The sequence below is a fragment of the Trachemys scripta genome, chromosome 12 (assembly GCF_013100865.1).
Source record: "Trachemys scripta elegans isolate TJP31775 chromosome 12, CAS_Tse_1.0, whole genome shotgun sequence".
Lineage (NCBI taxonomy): Eukaryota > Metazoa > Chordata > Testudines > Emydidae > Trachemys > Trachemys scripta.
The window spans coordinates 40464522-40472492 of NC_048309.1; positions in this window are offsets into that span (position 1 = coordinate 40464522).

Here is a 7971-nt window from a genome sequence, read left to right on the forward strand (position 1 = left end):
ACACAGCAGCAGCCCCTTGCCTTTTGGCAGACGATGGTATATTATGACTGGTAATCGTCGTCATCATACTGGAGAGGCTATCACTCATGCTGCACCGTCGGCTGCCAGCTTAAGATGTAAAAAATAGATTTGTTCTGTATTCATTTGCTTCCCCTTCCTCCGTGAAATCAATGGCCTGCTAAGCCCAGGGTTTTCAGTTTAATCTTTGGGGGGACCATTCTGTGTGACAGTTGTTTGTGTTTCTCCCTGTTCCTGTACCTGTACGCCATGTCGTCACTCGGCCCTCCCTCCGTCCCGCTCTCCCTCCTTCTCCTGGTCCATCAGATACTAGTTTTGCGCCTTTTTTCTGACCAGGCGCCATAGCTAGCACTGGGATCATGGAGCCCGCTCAGATCACCGCAGCAATTATGAGCACTATGAACACACGCGCATTGTCCTGGAGTATATGCAGAGCCATGACATGCCAAGGCGAAACCCGGACCACCCGAGGAGGCGATTGCAGCGCGGCAACGAGAGTGATGAGGAAATTGACGTGGACATAGACCTCTCACAAGGCACAGGCCCCAGCAATGTGGAAATCATGGTGTCACTGGGGCAGGTTCATGCCGTGGAACGCCGATTCTGGGCCCGGGAAACAAGCACAGACTGGTGGGATTGCAGCGTGCTGCAGGTATGGGACGATTCCCAGTGGCTGTGAAACTTTCGCATGCGTAAGGGCACTTTCATGGAACTTTGTGACTTGCTTTCCCCTGCCCTGAAACGCCAGGATACCAAGATGAGAGCAGCCCTCACAGTTGAGAAGCGAGTGGCGATAGCCCTGTGGAAGATTGCAACGCCAGACAGCTACCGGTCAGTCGGAAATCAATTTGGAGTGGGCAAATCTATGGTGGGGGCTGCTGTGATCCAATTTGCCAGGGCAATGAAAGACCTGGTGATAGCAAGGGTAGTGACTCTGGGCAACGTGCAGTCAATAGTGGATGGTTTTGCTGAAATGGGATTCCCAAACTGTGGCGGGGCCATAGACGGAACCCATATCCCTATCTTGTCACCGGAGCACCAAGCCACCGACTACGTAAACCGCAAGGGGTACTTTTCAATGCTGCTGCAAGCCCTGGTGGATCACAAGGGACATTTCACCAACATCAACGTGGGATGGCCGGGAAAGGTACATGATGCTCGCGTCTTCAGGAACTCTGCTCTGTTTCGAAAGCTGGAGGAAGGGACTTTCTTCCCGGACCAGAAAGTGACCGTTGGGGATGTTGAAATGCCTATCGTGATCCTTGGGGACCCAGCCTACCCCTTAATGCCATGGCTCATGAAGCCGTACACAGGCAGCCTGGACAGGAGTCAGGACCTGTTCAACTACAGGCTGAGCAAGTGCCGAATGGTGGTGGAATGTGCATTTGGACGTTTAAAAGCGCGCTGGCGCAGCTTACTGACTCGCTCAGACCTCAGCGAAAAGAATATCCCCATTGTTATTGCTGCTTGCTGTGCGCTCCACAATATCTGTGAGAATAAGGGGGAGACCTTTATGGCGGGGTGGGAGGTTGAGGCAACTCGCCTGGCCGCTGATTACGCGCAGCCAGACACCAGGGAGGTTAGAGGAGCAGAGCAGGGCACGGTGCGCATCAGAGAAGCTTTGAAAACGAGTTTTGTGACTGGCCAGGCTACTGTGTGAAACTTCTGTTTGTTTCTCCTTGATGAACCCTCCAACACCCCCCCCTGCAACCCGGTTCACTCTACTGCCCTGTAAACCAACCACCCTACCCCACCCTCCCCTCCCCAATTCGAGCACTGCTTGCAGAGGCAATAAAGTCATTGTTTTTTCACATTCATGCATTCTTTATTAGTTCCTCACAGAAGTAGGGGGATAATTGCCAAGGTAGCCCGGGATGGGTGGGGGAGGAGGGATGGAAAAGGACACACTGCATTTTAAAACTTTAACTCTTATTGAAGGCCAGCCTTCTGATGCTTGGGCGATCATCTGGGGTGGAGTGACTGGATGGACGGAGGCTCCCCCACCGTGTTCTTGGGCGTCTTGGTGAGGAGGCTATGGAACTTGGGGAGGAGGGCTGTTGGTTACATAGAGGCTGTAGCGGCGGTCTCTGCTCCTGCTGCCTTTCCTGCAGCTCAACCATACGCTCGAGCATATCAGTTTGATGCTCCAGCAGACGGAGCATTGACTCTTGCCGTCTGTCTGCAAGCTGACACCACCTATCGTCTTCAGCCCGCCACTTGCTCTGTTCATCCCGCAATTCAGCCTGCCACCTCTCCTCTCGTTCATATTGGGCTTTTCTCATCTCCGACATTGACTGCCTCCACGCATTCTGCTGTGCTCTATCAGCGTGGGAGGACATCTGCAGCTCCGTGAACATATCGTCCCTCATCCTACGTTTTCTCTTTCTAATGTTCACGAGCCTCTGCGAAGGAGAAACATTTGCAGCTGGTGGAGGAGAAGGGAGAGGTGGTTAAAAAAGACACATTTTAGAGAACAATGGGTACACTCTTTCATTACAAGGTCGCATATTTCGGCTTGCAGGCAGCCATGGTAGGCCACAGTGTTTTGGCTTTTTTAACCTTCTTAACATGTGGGAAAGGTTGCAAACAGCAGCGCATTTCCCATATCAAGGATGAATTGGGTTGTCCATTTAAAATGGGTTTTCAATGTAAAAGGAGGGGCTGCGGTTTCCCGGTTAACATGCGGCACAAACACAAGTAAACCACCCCCCCACACACACACACGATTCTCTGGGATGATCACTTCACCCCTCCCTCCACCGCGTGGTTAATAGCGGGGAACATTTCTGTTCAGAAGAGCAGGAACGGGCGCCTCTGAATGTCCCCTTAATAAAATCACCCCATTTCAACCAGGAGAGCTTTCTGGAGTCGTCCCTGGAGGATTTCCGCTCCATCCCCATACATGTTAACAGACTTTTCCAGTAGATGTACTGGCCGCGATTGCCAGGGCAAATTAATCATTAAACACGCTTGCTTTTTTTTTTGTAATGTTTACAAATATTTACAAAGTTACACTCACCAGAGGTCTCCTGTGTGCCCTGAGGGTCTTGGGTGAGTTTGGGGGTTACTGGTTCCAGGTCCAGGGTCACAAACATATCCTGGCTGTTGGGGAAACTGGTTTCTCCGCTTCCTTGCTGCTGTGAGCTACCTACAGTACCTCCATCATCATCTTCCTCGTTCCCCGAACCGTCTTCCCTGTGTGTTTCTCCAGTGAGAGAGTCATAGCACACGGTTGGGGTAGTGGTGGCTGCACCCCCTAGGATCGCATGCAGCTCCGCGTAGTAGCGGCAAGTTTGCGGCTCTGCCCCGGACCTTCCGTTTGCTTCTCTGGCTTTGTGGTAAGCTTGCCGTAGCTCCTTAATTTTCACGCGGCACTGCTGTGTGTCCCTGTTATGGCCTCGGTCCTTCATGGCCTTGGAGATCTTTTCTAAAACTTTTCCATTTCTTTTACTGCTATAGAGTTCAGCTATCACTGCTTCATCTCCCCATATGGCGAGCAGATCTCGTACCTCCCGTTCGGTCCATGCTGGAGCTCTTTTGCGATCCTGGGACTCCATCACGGTTACCTGTGCTGATGAGCTCTGCGTGGTCACCTGTGCTCTCCACGCTGAGCAAACAGGAAATGAAATTCAAACATTCGCGGGTCTTTTTCTGTCTACCTGGTCAGTGCATCTGAGTTGAGAGTGCTGTCCAGAGCGGTCACAATGAAGCACTGTGGGATAGCTCCCGGAGGCCAATAACGTCGAATTCTGCCCACACTACCCCAATACCGACCCGCAAAGGCCGGTTTTATCGCTAATCCCCTCGTCGGAGGTGGTGTAAAGAAACCGGTTTAAAGGACCCTTTAAGTCGAAAGAAAGGGCTTCGTTGTGTGGACGTGTCCAGGCTTAATTCAGTTTAACGCTGCTAAAGTCGACCTAAATCCGTAGTGTAGACCAGGCAGTGTCCAATTCCTGCTTTAGCCCCAGACCTCAGGCAAGTCACTTAGGTCTGGGTTGTTAAAGATATTTAGGCACCTAGTGGGATTTTTTTAAAGCAGGTAGGCACCTACCCCCCTTTTAAATCAATGCATTTTAGGTGACTTGGTGAAAACCCCATTAGGCACCTAAATCCCTTAAGTCTAGCATAAGTGCCTTTGATAGCCTGACACTACAGAGACGCAAGAGTGGCTACTATCCCATTTTGACAATGGAGAAGTGAGACAGAGTGAGAAAGCTGGAACTTTGAAAGGATTCGGGCACCCATCACACCCTGAATTTCAGTGACATGTGGGGTACAAACCAGCTCGCCTGAGAGACATGCTAGATTCTTAACCACAACCATAGAATCATAGGTCTAGATGACCTTTCTGGTCCCTGCTAGTCCAGCCCCCTGCCAAGATGCAGGACTTGTTGGGTCTAACCCATCCCAGACAGATAGCTCCAGCCTCCTTTGGAAAACCTCCAGTGAAGGAGCTTCAGCAACTTCCGGAGGCGTCTGTTCCATTGTCCTGCTGTTCTGACAGTGAGAAAGATTTTCCTGAGATTTCATCTAAATCTGTGATGTTGTAGTTTGATCCCACTGCCACTCTGCTCCACTCGCCTCCCTGCCGGCCGCTTCCCACTCCGCTCCGCTCCACTCGCCTCCCTGCCGGCCGCTTCCCACTCCGCTCTGCTCCACCGGCCGCCCTGCCGGCCACTTGCCACTCCAGTCCACTAGCCGCCCATTCATCACTATTCTCTGCACTCTCTTGGATCTCTTGAGGGCCCCCCTTAACACAGCTCTCCGTGATTTCAGCTCTTAGTGGGGGAGCCCTAATGCCTAGGCCTGGCTATCAGTGATTTCAGCTCGATTGGTGTGCAGTAAGACTCTCCATTGAGTCTTTACCAGGTCTGCAATTACACAGTGGGGAGAGGAAGGGTCAAATGGTGTCTAGGATCCCTATGCTGGGCCCACACCCCCAGGTACACATACCTACATCCAGCCTCTCTCAACTCACTGGGCTTTGGCACCCATGTCCCCTGCCTTGGGAGTGCCGTTTCTCTGAGGGTGAGTCCCTCACTCAAGGGACACCAAGCACCGTTCTGCTGCCCTTGATTCACACAACAAGGATAATTTCCCTGATTACTCCTGCTCCCCATGAGAAAGCGACTTGTGATCCAACACCAGCCAAATATGGTCATTTGGGCAAAGCAGCCCCTCATGCTCAGTGAGCACCTACGCAGGGTGGGTTTGTCCATGCGAACAAGGTCAGCTCCTGAAGTCCTCTTCCCCAGCTCATCACTAGGGCAGAGCTCATTCAGAGCCCACTTACGTGTGAATAAGAACATCCTTACTTTGTTTCTCCACTGGGGATTCTCACACAGAGGGGAATGATTTAAAGTGAGTAACGGTAGGATAAATAAGCACAGGACTGAAGCACAGAAACTTGACACTTCCTGGGGATGTAATATCCAAGTCACCACAAAGCACCAATAACCAACGGATCAGTTGGCCGTGGAATAGAGTTGAAGGTGACCCAAAAGAATGAAGCTCATTCAGAACAGAACCCTTATTATTCTGTCACACTGTATCATACAATGTCATTTATGTCCAGGAAAAATAACAGGAGTAATCCAGTGTCTGACCCCAACTATGAAGCTGTCTCAGAATAACTTGTGATTGAGTTTCATGTTGGAAATTTTCAGTTCTTGGTCCTGTTTTCCGTCACTTCCATTGGGGAAATTTTCTGAACAGGTACATGGGCAATTCCCAAAGGAATGAAGGTCAGTTATGAATCTTGATGACATTGAAAGTGAATTTGAACTAGACACCTAGAGTGAAATCCTGACCTTACTGGAGTCACTGGAGAAACTCCCACAGTTTTTCATACACTACTGTTATTTATATTGTGGCCATGCCTAGAAATGCGGTTTCTCAATGAGTGATTAAGGGACAGGATTACAATCCCAAAACTCATCCGTTTGAGTCTCCCTCCCTCTCATAGGGAAAAGCCAGGCCCAGCTGCAAAATGTGTACCTGATCCATTGGATTAGGGCAGCCAATGATGGTTGGACGTGATGCTGGTCACATCACTTTCTTGTGTGCCTTTGGCTATGAATCTGCCTTGGGGGAAAACTCTGATGTTGACAAGCCTAGAAACACCTGTCACAGACCAGCATCCCATTGTGCTAAGTACTGTACAAAGCCAAGCCCCTGCCCAGAAGAGGTTACAAAATATAAGACAAGAATCGGCCGGGAAATCTATGAGATAGCATCGGTCAGCATGATGCACGGTGGACTCAGCAAAACAGCTGTCAAGTGTGTGTGGAAGGAATCACAACCGAGGAGAGTTTGAAGGTCAGTGATGTAGCTTTGCAGATGTTTACTGGGTGCTCTTCCTAATCATGCGGGGCAGCATGGAGAAAAGCATGAAGCTGCTTCTTTGAGAATGTAAAGGGGGTAAAACATCTGGCATCAATGGCCAATTGCAGGAAAGAGTTAATGTCTTACTAGTGTCTGAGAGACGATTGGTAGGGTTTGGCTAGGACCTGGTGGGTCTATCAAATGAAGACAGATTGTTTATATTTGATGAAGAGTCCAGAGCGGACCCAGCGGAGGAACACAAAGCAGTGGTGAGATTTCCAAAACAACGAGGTAGGAAAATTAAAGACACGTGTTGGGTGAAGCTGTATCTTTTTACTAGACCGGCTTCTTTGGTCCAATACAATGTATCACCTCCCCCACCTTGTGTCTCTAATATCCTGGGACCGACACAGCGACAACAACACTGCAGACAAGCTAGGAAAATGGCTTTGAAGAAAGACCGATTCCAATGGAGCCAGGATTTCCCCCTGATCTCTACTTGTGCCTTTGAAAAAATGCCCTTACAATGTCTAAGGGGAAACCAAACATTTTCCTTACTATACATCACTGTTCATTAGATTATAAGCTCTAGAAGGATGTGGGTCTCTTATTTTTGTCTATTTAATGCCCAGTGGAAAGGGGTGCTGATCTCTGTTCAAATATCTCAGAATTTACAAGAAAACAGCACTACTAACAACACTGCATAAAGACAAAGCATAACAGGGAAATGGTACAAACAACCCGAGCAAGGCAGGGTACAAGATATGAAGTAATTAATACAATAAAATGTGCACAGATCTCAGCAACTAAGGAGCCATTTTAGGCTCTTTAAAGAGCCATTCATCCCGCCTGTTGATTGAATATCTAAAAGTGTTTCTTGTATCCATTTTCCATAGGAAGTTCCCCTAGCACAGAAAGGTAGAACAAGAACCATTGACTGAGTAAAACATTGTTAAAACCACACAAGTTGGAATTACAAACAGAGTGGGGAGAAATTTTTCAGATGAATAATTTCTTCTGTACAAAATAGAAGTTTCAGGTCAACTAAAAGTATTTGGAAATTCAGAACGATTCTCTGAATTCACACTGGACACAAAAAATATTGAAAAAATAATTTTAAAAAATTCAAAACCTTTCAGTTTAACATCTTTGAAATTAAAAGTTCTCTCCTTTTTTCTTTTCAAATAATATTTTGTCCAAAAATGTAGCTACATGTGAAAGTAAAGGTGTTTAGTTCAACGTAAACTGAATTTTGTTCGGTATTTCATTTCAGCAAGAAAAACTTAATAATTTCCATTTTTGGAACAAACTACAAAGAAAGATTCTCCATCTCTTAAAGTCTTCAGATCAAGACTGGATGCAATTCAAGAAGAGATGCTTTCATCAGGCAGAAATTACTAGACTGAATGCAAAGCTAACTAGGTGGAATTCTCATGTCTGTTTTATGCAGAAGGTCAGACGAGATGACGTAATCACCCCTTCAGGCTCTATGATCTATTAATCTAGATATGGAGAAACAAATTCACCCTGTGTACTGCTGAGGACCCACCAACCCCATTGTGAAGCCTGGCAAGAAGTAAATGACCATCCATGCTCTCTTCACTCCTGCATCTTTGTGGTTTTGGATTT